The following is a 15,884-nucleotide window of genomic DNA, read 5'->3' as shown; positions in this document are numbered from 1 at the left end:
TCAGAACACAGAATTTAGAATACAGAGTACAGAATATAGAATGTAGAATATAGAATGTTGAACACAGAATATTGATTATAGAATACGGAATACACAACCCAAAATTTAGAACAAGGAATTCAGAACACAGAATTTAGAATACAGAGTACAGAATATAGAATGTAGAATATAGAATGTAGAATACAGAATATAGAATATAGAATACAGAATACAGAACCCAGAATTTAGAACATGGAATTCAGAACACAGAGTTTAGAATATAGAATACAGAATACAGAGTATAGAATTTTGAATACAGAATGTAGAACACAGAATATAGAATATAGAATACAGAATGCAGAACCCAGAATTTAGAACTTGGAATTCAGAACACAGAATTTAGAATACAGAGTATAGAACATAGAATGTAGAATATAGAATGTTGAACACAGAATATTGATTATAGAATACGGAATACACAACCCAGAATTTAGAACATGGAATTCAGAACACAGAATTTAGAATGTAGAATACAGAATACAGAATATAGAATATAGAATACAGAATGTAGAACACAGAATATGGAATATAGAATATAGAATGCAGAACCCAGAATTTAGAACATGGAATTCAGAACACAGAATTTAGAATATAGAATACAGAATACAGAATATAGAATGTAGAATATAGAATGTAGAACACAGAATATGGAATATAGTATATAAATTACAGAACGCAGAATTTAGAACATGGAATTCAGAAGAGAGAATTTAGAATATAGAATACAGAATACAGAATATAGAATGTAGAATATAGAATGTAGAACATGGAATATAGTACATAGAACGCAGAATACAGAACCCAGAATTTAGAAGATGGAATTCAGAACACAGAATTTTGAATACAGTGTACAGAATATAGAATGTAGAACATAGAATTTAGAACACAGAATATAGAATACAGAATACAGAACCCATAATTTAGAACATGGAATTCAGAACAGAGAATTTAGCATATAGAATACAGAATACAGAGTATAGAATGCTGAATACAGAATGTAGAACACAGAATATAGAATATAGAATACAGAATGCAGAACCCAGAATTTAGAACATGGAATTCAGAACACAGAATTTAGAATATAGAATACAGAATGAAGAATATTGAATGTATAATACTGAATGTAGAACACAGAATATGGAATATAGAATATAGAAAGCAGAACCCAGAATTTAGAACATGGAATTCAGAACACAGAATTTAGAATATAGAATACAGAATACAGAATATAGAATGTAGAATACAGAATGTAGAACACAGAATATGGAATATAGAATATAGAATACAGAACGCAGAATTTAGAACATGGAAATCAGAACAGAGAATTTAGAGTGTAGAATACAGAATACAGAATATAGAATGTAGAATATAGAATGTTGAACACAGAATATTGATTATAGAATACAGAATAGAGAACCCAGAATTTAGAACATGCAATTCAGAACACAGAATTTAGAATATACAATACAGAATACAGAATATAGAATGTAGAATTCAGAATGTAGAACACAGAATTTGGAATGTAGAATATAGAATACAGAACGCAGAATTTAGAACATGGAAATCAGAACAGAGAATTTAGAATGTAGAATACAGAATACAGAATATAGAATGTAGAATATAGAATGTAGAACATAGAATATAGTATATAGAACGAGAATACAGATCCCAGAATTTAGAACATGGATTTCAGAACACAGAATTTAGAATACAGAGTACAGAATATACAATGTAGAATATAGAATGTAGAGCTCAGTATATAGAATATAGAATACAGAATACAGAACCCAGAATTTAGAACATGGAATTCAGAACAGAGAATTTAGCATATAGAATACAGAATACAGAATATAGAATGTAGAATATAGAATGTAGAACATAGAATATAGTATATAGAACGCAGAATACATAACCCAGAATTTAGAACATGGAATTCAGAACACAGAATTTAGAATATAGAGTACAGAATATAGAATGTAGAATATAGAATATAGAGCACAGAATATAGAATATAAATTACAGAATACAGAACCCAGAATTTAGAACATGGAATTCAGAATAGAGAATTTAGCATATAGAATAAAGAATACAGAGTATAGAATGCTGAATACAGAATGTAGAACACAGAAGATGGAATATAGAATACAGAATGCAGAACCGAGAATTTAGAACATGGAATTTAGAACACAGAATTTAGAATATAGAATACAGAATGCAGAATATAGAATGTTGAATACAGAATGTAGAACACAGAATATGGAATATAGAATATAGAATGCAGAACCCAGAATTTAGAACATGGAATTCAGAACACAGAATTTAGAATATAGAATACAGAGTGAAGAATATAGAATACAGAATACAGAATGTAGAACATAGAATATGGAATATAGAATATAGAATGCAGAACCCAGAATTTAGAACATGGAATTCAGAACACAGAATTTAGAATATAGAATACAGAATACAGAATATAGAATGTAGAATTCAGAATGTAGAACACAGAATATGGAATATAGAATATAGAATGCAGAACCCAGAATTTAGAATATGGAATTCAGAACCCAGAATTTAGAACATGGAATTCAGAAGAGAGAATTTAAATATAGAATACAGAATACAGAATATAGAATGTAGAATATAGAATGTAGAACATGGAATATAGTATATAGAATGCAGAATACAGAACCCAGAATTTAGAACATGGAATTCAGAACACAGAATTTAGAATACAGAGTACAGAATATAGAATGTAGAATATAGAATGTAGAGCACAGTATATAGAATATAGAATACAGAATACAGAACCCAGCATTTAGAACATGGAATTCAGAACAGAGAATTTAGCATATAGAATACAGAATGAAGAATATTGAATGTAGAATACAGAATGTAGAACACAGAATATGGAATATAGAATATAGAAAGCAGAACCCAGAATTTAGAACATGGAATTCAGAACACAGAATTTAGAATATAGAATACAGAATACAGAATATAGAATGTAGAATACAGAATGTAGAACACAGAATATGGAATATAGAATACAGAATGCAGAACCCAGAATTTAGAACTTGGAATTCAGAACACAGAATTTAGAATATGGAATACAGAATACAGAATATAGAATGTAGAATACAGAATGTAGAACACAGAATATGGAATATAGAATATAGAATGCAGAACCCAGAATTTAGAAGATGGAATTCAGAACACATAGTTTAGAATATAGAATACAGAATACAGAATATAGAATGTAAAATATAGAATGTAGAACACAGAATATGGAATATAGAATATAAATTACAGAACGCAGAATTTAGAACATGGAATTCAGAAGAGAGAATTTAGAATATAGAATACAGAATACAGAATATAGAATGTAGAATATAGAATGTAGAACATGGAATATAGTACATAGAACGCAGAATACAGAACCCAGAATTTAGAACATGGAATTCAGAACACAGAATTTAGAATACAGAGTACAGAATATAGAATGTAGAATATAGAATGTAGAACACAGAATATAGAATATAGAATACAGAATACAGAACCCAGAATTTAGAACATGGAATTCAGAACACAGAGTTTAGAATATAGAATACAGAATACAGAATATAGAATGTAGAATTCAGAATGTAGAACACAGAATATGGAATATAGAATATAGAATGCAGAACCGAGAATTTAGAACATGGAATTCAGAACACAGAATTTAGAATATAGAATACAGAATACAGAATATAGAATAAAGAATACAGAATGTAGAACACAGAATATGGAATATAGAATATAGAATGCAGAACCCAGAATTTAGAAGATGGAATTCAGAACACAGAATTTAGAATATAGAATACAGAATACAGAATATAGAATGTAGAATATAGAATGTAGAACACAGAATATGGAATATAGTATATAAATTACAGAACGGAGAATTTAGAACATGGAATTCAGAAGAGAGAATTTAGAATATAGAATACAGAATACAGAATACAGAATATAGAATGTAGAATATAGAATGTAGAACATGGAATATAGTACATAGAACGCAGAATACAGAACCCAGAATTTAGAACTTGGAATTCAGAACACAGAATTTAGAATACAGAGTACAGAATATAGAATGTAGAATATAGAATGTAGAACACAGAATATAGAATATAGAATACAGAATACAGAACCCAGAATTTAGAACATGGAATTCAGAACACAGAATTTAGAATATAGAATACAGAATACAGAGTATAGAATGCTGAATACAGAATGTAGAACACAGAATATAGAATATAGAATACAGAATGCAGAACACAGAATTTAGAACATGGAATTCAGAACACAGAATTTAGAATACAGAGTACAGAATATAGAATGTAGAATATAGAATGTTGAACACAGAATATTGATTATAGAATACAGAATAGAGAACCCAGAATTTAGAACATGGAATTCAGAACACAGAATTTAGAATATAGAATACAGAATACAGAATATAGAATGTAGAATTCAGAATGTAGAACACAGAATTTGGAATATAGAATATAGAATACAGAACCCAGAATTTAGAACATGGAAATCAGAACAGAGAATTTAGAATGTAGAATACAGAATACAGAATATAGAATGTAAAATATAGAATGTAGAACATAGAATATAGTATATAGAACGAGAATACAGATCCCAGAATTTAGAACATGGATTTCAGAACACAGAATTTAGAATACAGAGTACAGAATATAGAATGTAGAATATAGAATGTAGAGCACAGTATATAGAATATAGAATACAGAATACAGAACCCAGAATTTAGAACATGGAATTCAGAACAGAGAATTTAGCATATAGAATACAGAATGAAGAATATTGAATGTAGAATACAGAATGTAGAACACAGAATATGGAATATAGAATAAAGAAAGCAGAACCCAGAATTTAGAACATGGAATTCAGAACACAGAATTTAGAATATAGAATACAGAATACAGAATATAGAATGTAGAATACAGAATGTAGAACACAGAATATGGAATATAGAATATAGAATGCAGAACCCAGAATTTAGAACATAGAATTCAGAACACAGAATTTAGAATATAGAATACAGAATACAGAATATAGAATGTAGAATACAGAATGTAGAACACAGAATATGGAATATAGAATATAGAATGCAGAACCCAGAATTTAGAAGATGGAATTCAGAACACATAGTTTAGAATATAGAATACAGAATACAGAATATAGAATGTAGAATATAGAATGTAGAACACAGAATATGGAATATAGAATATAAATTACAGAACGCAGAATTTAGAACATGGAATTCAGAATTGAGAATTTAGAATATAGAATACAGAATACAGAATATAGAATGTAGAATATAGAATGCAGAACATGGAATATAGTACATAGAACGCAGAATACAGAACCCAGAATTTAGAACATGGAATTCAGAACACAGAATTTAGAATACAGAGTACAGAATATAGAATGTAGAATATAGAATGTAGAACACAGAATATGGAATATAGTATATAAATTACAGAACCCAGAATTTAGAACATGGAATTCAGAACACAGAATTTAGAATATAGAATACAGAATACAGAGTATAGAATGCTGAATACAGAATGTAGAACACAGAATATAGAATATAGAATACAGAATGCAGAACCCAGAATTTAGAACATGGAATTCAGAACACAGAATTTAGAATATGGAATACAGAATACAGAATATAGAATGTAGAATACAGAATATAGAACACAGAATATGGAATATAGAATATAGAATGCAGAACCCAGAATTTAGAAGATGGAATTCAGAACACATAGTTTAGAATATAGAATACAGAATACAGAATATAGAATGTAAAATATAGAATGTAGAACACAGAATATGGAATATAGAATATAAATTACAGAACGCAGAATTTAGAACATGGAATTCAGAAGAGAGAATTTAGAATATAGAATACAGAATACAGAATATAGAATGTAGAATATAGAATGTAGAACATGGAATATAGTACATAGAACGCAGAATACAGAACCCAGAATTTAGAACATGGAATTCAGAACACAGAATTTAGAATACAGAGTACAGAATATAGAATGTAGAATATAGAATGTAGAACACAGAATATAGAATATAGAATACAGAATACAGAACCCAGAATTTAGAACATGGAATTCAGAACACAGAGTTTAGAATATAGAATACAGAATACAGAATATAGAATGTAGAATTCAGAATGTAGAACACAGAATATGGAATATAGAATATAGAATGCAGAACCGAGAATTTAGAACATGGAATTCAGAACACAGAATTTAGAATATAGAATACAGAATACAGAATATAGAATAAAGAATACAGAATGTAGAACACAGAATATGGAATATAGAATATAGAATGCAGAACCCAGAATTTAGAAGATGGAATTCAGAACACAGAATTTAGAATATAGAATACAGAATACAGAATATAGAATGTAGAATATAGAATGTAGAACACAGAATATGGAATATAGTATATAAATTACAGAACGGAGAATTTAGAACATGGAATTCAGAAGAGAGAATTTAGAATATAGAATACAGAATACAGAATACAGAATATAGAATGTAGAATATAGAATATAGAACATGGAATATAGTACATAGAACGCAGAATACAGAACCCAGAATTTAGAACTTGGAATTCAGAACACAGAATTTAGAATACAGAGTACAGAATATAGAATGTAGAATATAGAATGTAGAACACAGAATATAGAATATAGAATACAGAATACAGAACCCAGAATTTAGAACATGGAATTCAGAACACAGAATTTAGAATATAGAATACAGAATACAGAGTATAGAATGCTGAATACAGAATGTAGAACACAGAATATAGAATATAGAATACAGAATGCAGAAACCAGAATTTAGAACATGGAATTCAGAACACAGAATTTAGAATACAGAATACAGAATATAGAATGTAGAATATAGAATGTTGAACACAGAATATTGATTATAGAATACAGAATAGAGAACCCAGAATTTAGAACATGGTATTCAGAACACAGAATTTAGAATATAGAATACAGAATACAGAATATAGAATGTAGAATTCAGAATGTAGAACACAGAATTTGGAATATAGAATATAGAATACAGAACCCAGAATTTAGAACATGGAAATAAGAACAGAGAATTTAGAATGTAGAATACAGAATACAGAATATAGAATGTAAAATATAGAATGTAGAACATAGAATATAGTATATAGAACGAGAATACAGATCCCAGAATTTAGAACATGGATTTCAGAACACAGAATTTAGAATACAGAGTACAGAATATAGAATGTAGAATATAGAATGTAGAGCACAGTATATAGAATATAGAATACAGAATACAGAACCCAGAATTTAGAACATGGAATTCAGAACAGAGAATTTAGCATATAGAATACAGAATGAAGAATATTGAATGTAGAATACAGAATGTAGAACACAGAATATGGAATATAGAATATAGAAAGCAGAACCCAGAATTTAGAACATGGAATTCAGAACACAGAATTTAGAATATAGAATACAGAATACAGAATATAGAATGTAGAATACAGAAAGTAGAACACAGAATATGGAATATAGAATATAGAATGCAGAACCCAGAATTTAGAAGATGAAATTCAGAACACATAGTTTAGAATATAGAATACAGAATACAGAATATAGAATGTAGAATATAGAATGTAGAACACAGAATATGGAATATAGAATATAAATTACAGAACGCAGAATTTAAAACATGGAATTCAGAAGAGAGAATATAGAATATAGAATACAGAATACAGAATATAGAATGTAGAATATAGAATGTAGAACGTGGAATATACTACATAAAACGCAGAATACAGAACCCAGAATTTAGAACATGGAATTCAGAACACAGAATTTAGAATACAGAGTATAGAATATAGAATGTAGAATATAGAATGTAGAACACAGAATATAGAATATAGAATACAGAATACAGAACCCAGAATTTAGAACATGGAATTCAGAACACAGAGTTTAGAATATAGAATACAGAATACAGAGTATAGAATGTTGAATACAGAATGTAGAACACAGAATATAGAATATAGAATACAGAATGCAGAACCCAGAATTTAGAACTTGGAATTCAGAACACAGAATTTAGAATACAGAGTACAGAATATAGAATGTAGAATATAGAATGTTGAACACAGAATATTGATTATAGAATACGGAATACACAACCCAGAATTTAAAACATGGAATTCAGAACACAGAATTTAGAATATAGAATACAGAATACAGAATATAGAATGTAGAATTCAGAATGTAGAACACAGAATATGGAATATAGAACATAGAATGGAGAACCCAGAATTTAGAACATGGAATTCAGAACACAGAATTTAGAATATAGAATACAGAATACAGAATATAGAATATAGAATACAGAATGTAGAACACAGAATATGGAATATAGAATATAGAATTCAGAACCCAGAATTTAGAAGATGGAATTCAGAACACAGAATTTAGAATATAGAATACAGAATACAGAATATAGAATGTAGAATATAGAATGTAGAACACAGAATATGGAATATAGTATATAAATTACAGAACGGAGAATTTAGAACATGGAATTCAGAAGAGAGAATTTAGAATATAGAATACAGAATACAGAATACAGAATATAGAATGTAGAATATAGAATGTAGAACATGGACTATAGTACATAGAACGCAGAATACAGAACCCAGAATTTAGAACTTGGAATTCAGAACACAGAATTTAGAATACAGAGTACAGAATATAGAATGTAGAATATAGAATGTAGAACACAGAATATAGAATATAGAATACAGAATACAGAACCCAGAATTTAGAACATGGAATTCAGAACACAGAATTTAGAATATAGAATACAGAATACAGAGTATAGAATGCTGAATACAGAATGTAGAACACAGAATATAGAATATAGAATGCACAATGCAGAACCCAGAATTTAGAACATGGAATTCAGAACACAGAATTTAGAATACAGAGTACAGAATATAGAATGTAGAATATAGAATGTTGAACACAGAATATTGATTATAGAATACAGAATAGAGAACCCAGAATTTAGAACATGCAATTCAGAACACAGAATTTAGAATATAGAATACAGAATACAGAATATAGAATGTAGAATTCAGAATGTATAACACAGAATTTGGAATATAGAATATAGAATACAGAACGCAGAATTTAGAACATGGAAATCAGAACAGAGAATTTAGAATGTAGAATACAGAATACAGAATATAGAATGTAGAATATAGAATGTAGAACATAGAATATAGTATATAGAACGAGAATACAGATCCCAGAATTTAGAACATGGATTTCAGAACACAGAATTTAGAATACAGAGTACAGAATATAGAATGTAGAATATAGAATGTAGAACACAGAATATGGAATATAGAATATAGAATGCAGAATCCAGAATTTAGAACATGGAATTCAGAACACAGAATTTAGAATATAGAATACAGAATACAGAATATAGAATGTAGAATACAGAATGTAGAACACAGAATATGGAATATAGAATATAGAATGCAGAACCCAGAATTTAGATGATGGAATTCAGAACACATAGTTTAGAATATAGAATACAGAATACAGAATATAGAATGTAGAATACAGAATGTAGAACACAGAATATGGAATATAGAATATAGAATGCAGAACCCAGAATTTAGAAGATGGAATTCAGAACACAGAATTTAGAATATAGAATACAGAATACAGAATATAGAATGTAGAATATAGAATGTAGAACACAGAATATGGAATATAGTATATAAATTACAGAACGAAGAATTTAGAACATGGAATTCAGAAGAGAGAATTTAGAATATAGAATACAGAATACAGAATACAGAATGTAGAATGTAGAATATAGAATGTAGAAGATGGAATATAGTACATAGAACGCAGAATACAGAACCCAGAATTTAGAACTTGGAATTCAGAACACAGAATTTAGAATACAGAGAACAGAATATAGAATGTAGAATATAGAATGTAGAACACAGAATATAGAATACAGAATACACAACCCAGAATATAGAACATGGAATTCAGAACACAGAATTTAGAATATAGAATACAGAATACAGAGTATAGAATGCTGAATACAGAATGTAGAACACAGAATATAGAATATAGAATACAGAATGCAGAACCCAGAATTTAGAACATGGAATTCAGAACACAGAATTTAGAATACAGAGTACAGAATATAGAATGTAGAATATAGAATGTTGAACACAGAATATTGATTATAGAATACAGAATAGAGAACCCAGAATTTAGAACATGCAATTCAGAACACAGAATTTAGAATATAGAATACAGAATACAGAATATAGAATGTAGAATTCAGAATGTAGAACACAGAATATGGAATATAGAACATAGAATGGAGAACCCAGAATTTAGAACATGGAATTCAGAACACAGAATTTAGAATATAGAATACAGAATACAGAATATAGAATATAGAATACAGAATGTAGAACACAGAATATGGAATATAGAATATAGAATTCAGAACCCAGAATTTAGAAGATGGAATTCAGAACACAGAATTTAGAATATAGAATACAGAATACAGAATATAGAATGTAGAATATAGAATGTAGAACACAGAATATGGAATATAGTATATAAATTACAGAACGGAGAATTTAGAACATGGAATTCAGAAGAGAGAATTTAGAATATAGAATACAGAATACAGAATACAGAATATAGAATGTAGAATATAGAATGTAGAACATGGACTATAGTACATAGAACGCAGAATACAGAACCCAGAATTTAGAACTTGGAATTCAGAACACAGAATTTAGAATACAGAGTACAGAATATAGAATGTAGAATATAGAATGTAGAACACAGAATATAGAATATAGAATACAGAATACAGAACCCAGAATTTAGAACATGGAATTCAGAACACAGAATTTAGAATATAGAATACAGAATACAGAGTATAGAATGCTGAATACAGAATGTAGAACACAGAATATAGAATATAGAATGCACAATGCAGAACCCAGAATTTAGAACATGGAATTCAGAACACAGAATTTAGAATACAGAGTACAGAATATAGAATGTAGAATATAGAATGTTGAACACAGAATATTGATTATAGAATACAGAATAGAGAACCCAGAATTTAGAACATGCAATTCAGAACACAGAATTTAGAATATAGAATACAGAATACAGAATATAGAATGTAGAATTCAGAATGTAGAACACAGAATTTGGAATATAGAATATAGAATACAGAACGCAGAATTTAGAACATGGAAATCAGAACAGAGAATTTAGAATGTAGAATACAGAATACAGAATATAGAATGTAGAATATAGAATGTAGAACATAGAATATAGTATATAGAACGAGAATACAGATCCCAGAATTTAGAACATGGATTTCAGAACACAGAATTTAGAATACAGAGTACAGAATATAGAATGTAGAATATAGAATGTAGAACACAGAATATGGAATATAGAATATAGAATGCAGAATCCAGAATTTAGAACATGGAATTCAGAACACAGAATTTAGAATATAGAATACAGAATACAGAATATAGAATGTAGAATACAGAATGTAGAACACAGAATATGGAATATAGAATATAGAATGCAGAACCCAGAATTTAGATGATGGAATTCAGAACACATAGTTTAGAATATAGAATACAGAATACAGAATATAGAATGTAGAATACAGAATGTAGAACACAGAATATGGAATATAGAATATAGAATGCAGAACCCAGAATTTAGAAGATGGAATTCAGAACACAGAATTTAGAATATAGAATACAGAATACAGAATATAGAATGTAGAATATAGAATGTAGAACACAGAATATGGAATATAGTATATAAATTACAGAACGAAGAATTTAGAACATGGAATTCAGAAGAGAGAATTTAGAATATAGAATACAGAATACAGAATACAGAATGTAGAATGTAGAATATAGAATGTAGAAGATGGAATATAGTACATAGAACGCAGAATACAGAACCCAGAATTTAGAACTTGGAATTCAGAACACAGAATTTAGAATACAGAGAACAGAATATAGAATGTAGAATATAGAATGTAGAACACAGAATATAGAATACAGAATACACAACCCAGAATATAGAACATGGAATTCAGAACACAGAATTTAGAATATAGAATACAGAATACAGAGTATAGAATGCTGAATACAGAATGTAGAACACAGAATATAGAATATAGAATACAGAATGCAGAACCCAGAATTTAGAACATGGAATTCAGAACACAGAATTTAGAATACAGAGTACAGAATATAGAATGTAGAATATAGAATGTTGAACACAGAATATTGATTATAGAATACAGAATAGAGAACCCAGAATTTAGAACATGCAATTCAGAACACAGAATTTAGAATATAGAATACAGAATACAGAATATAGAATGTAGAATTCAGAATGTAGAACACAGAATATGGAATATAGAACATAGAATGGAGAACCCAGAATTTAGAACATGGAATTCAGAACACAGAATTTAGAATATAGAATACAGAATACAGAATATAGAATATAGAATACAGAATGTAGAACACAGAATATGGAATATAGAATATAGAATTCAGAACCCAGAATTTAGAAGATGGAATTCAGAACACAGAATTTAGAATATAGAATACAGAATACAGAATATAGAATGTAGAATATAGAATGTAGAACACAGAATATGGAATATAGTATATAAATTACAGAACGGAGAATTTAGAACATGGAATTCAGAAGAGAGAATTTAGAATATAGAATACAGAATACAGAATACAGAATATAGAATGTAGAATATAGAATGTAGAACATGGACTATAGTACATAGAACGCAGAATACAGAACCCAGAATTTAGAACTTGGAATTCAGAACACAGAATTTAGAATACAGAGTACAGAATATAGAATGTAGAATATAGAATGTAGAACACAGAATATAGAATATAGAATACAGAATACAGAACCCAGAATTTAGAACATGGAATTCAGAACACAGAATTTAGAATATAGAATACAGAATACAGAGTATAGAATGCTGAATACAGAATGTAGAACACAGAATATAGAATATAGAATGCACAATGCAGAACCCAGAATTTAGAACATGGAATTCAGAACACAGAATTTAGAATACAGAGTACAGAATATAGAATGTAGAATATAGAATGTTGAACACAGAATATTGATTATAGAATACAGAATAGAGAACCCAGAATTTAGAACATGCAATTCAGAACACAGAATTTAGAATATAGAATACAGAATACAGAATATAGAATGTAGAATTCAGAATGTAGAACACAGAATTTGGAATATAGAATATAGAATACAGAACGCAGAATTTAGAACATGGAAATCAGAACAGAGAATTTAGAATGTAGAATACAGAATACAGAATATAGAATGTAGAATATAGAATGTAGAACATAGAATATAGTATATAGAACGAGAATACAGATCCCAGAATTTAGAACATGGATTTCAGAACACAGAATTTAGAATACAGAGTACAGAATATAGAATGTAGAATATAGAATGTAGAACACAGAATATGGAATATAGAATATAGAATGCAGAATCCAGAATTTAGAACATGGAATTCAGAACACAGAATTTAGAATATAGAATACAGAATACAGAATATAGAATGTAGAATACAGAATGTAGAACACAGAATATGGAATATAGAATATAGAATGCAGAACCCAGAATTTAGATGATGGAATTCAGAACACATAGTTTAGAATATAGAATACAGAATACAGAATATAGAATGTAGAATACAGAATGTAGAACACAGAATATGGAATATAGAATATAGAATGCAGAACCCAGAATTTAGAAGATGGAATTCAGAACACAGAATTTAGAATATAGAATACAGAATACAGAATATAGAATGTAGAATATAGAATGTAGAACACAGAATATGGAATATAGTATATAAATTACAGAACGAAGAATTTAGAACATGGAATTCAGAAGAGAGAATTTAGAATATAGAATACAGAATACAGAATACAGAATGTAGAATGTAGAATATAGAATGTAGAAGATGGAATATAGTACATAGAACGCAGAATACAGAACCCAGAATTTAGAACTTGGAATTCAGAACACAGAATTTAGAATACAGAGAACAGAATATAGAATGTAGAATATAGAATGTAGAACACAGAATATAGAATACAGAATACACAACCCAGAATATAGAACATGGAATTCAGAACACAGAATTTAGAATATAGAATACAGAATACAGAGTATAGAATGCTGAATACAGAATGTAGAACACAGAATATAGAATATAGAATACAGAATGCAGAACCCAGAATTTAGAACATGGAATTCAGAACACAGAATTTAGAATACAGAGTACAGAATATAGAATGTAGAATATAGAATGTTGAACACAGAATATTGATTATAGAATACAGAATAGAGAACCCAGAATTTAGAACATGCAATTCAGAACACAGAATTTAGAATATAGAATACAGAATACAGAATATAGAATGTAGAATTCAGAATGTAGAACACAGAATTTGGAATATAGAATATAGAATACAGAACGCAGAATTTAGAACATGGAAATCAGAACAGAGAATTTAGAATGTAGAATACAGAATACAGAATATAGAATGTAGAATATAGAATGTAGAACATAGAATATAGTATATAGAACGAGAATACAGATCCCAGAATTTAGAACATGGATTTCAGAACACAGAATTTAGAATACAGAGTACAGAATATAGAATGTAGAATATAGAATGTAGAACACAGAATATGGAATATAGAATATAGAATGCAGAATCCAGAATTTAGAACATGGAATTCAGAACTCAGAATTTAGCATATAGAATACAGAATACAGAATATAGAATGTAGAATACAGAATGTAGAACACAGAATATGGAATATAGAATATAGAATGCAGAACCCAGAATTTAGATGATGGAATTCAGAACACATAGTTTAGAATATAGAATACAGAATACAGAATATAGAATGTAGAATACAGAATGTAGAACACAGAATATGGAATATAGAATATAGAATGCAGAACCCAGAATTTAGAAGATGGAATTCAGAACACAGAATTTAGAATATAGAATACAGAATACAGAATATAGAATGTAGAATATAGAATGTAGAACACAGAATATGGAATATAGTATATAAATTACAGAACGAAGAATTTAGAACATGGAATTCAGAAGAGAGAATTTAGAATATAGAATACAGAATACAGAATACAGAATGTAGAATGTAGAATATAGAATGTAGAAGATGGAATATAGTACATAGAACGCAGAATACAGAACCCAGAATTTAGAACTTGGAATTCAGAACACAGAATTTAGAATACAGAGAACAGAATATAGAATGTAGAATATAGAATGTAGAACACAGAATATAGAATACAGAATACACAACCCAGAATATAGAACATGGAATTCAGAACACAGAATTTAGAATATAGAATACAGAATACAGAGTATAGAATGCTGAATACAGAATGTAGAACACAGAATATAGAATATAGAATACAGAATGCAGAACCCAGAATTTAGAACATGGAATTCAGAACACAGAATTTAGAATACAGAGTACAGAATATAGAATGTTGAACACAGAATATTTATTATAGAATACAGAATAG

This window comes from Vicugna pacos, chromosome X, assembly GCF_048564905.1.
Source record: "Vicugna pacos chromosome X, VicPac4, whole genome shotgun sequence".
NCBI lineage: Eukaryota > Metazoa > Chordata > Mammalia > Artiodactyla > Camelidae > Vicugna > Vicugna pacos.
This window is presented reverse-complemented; position numbering follows the sequence as displayed.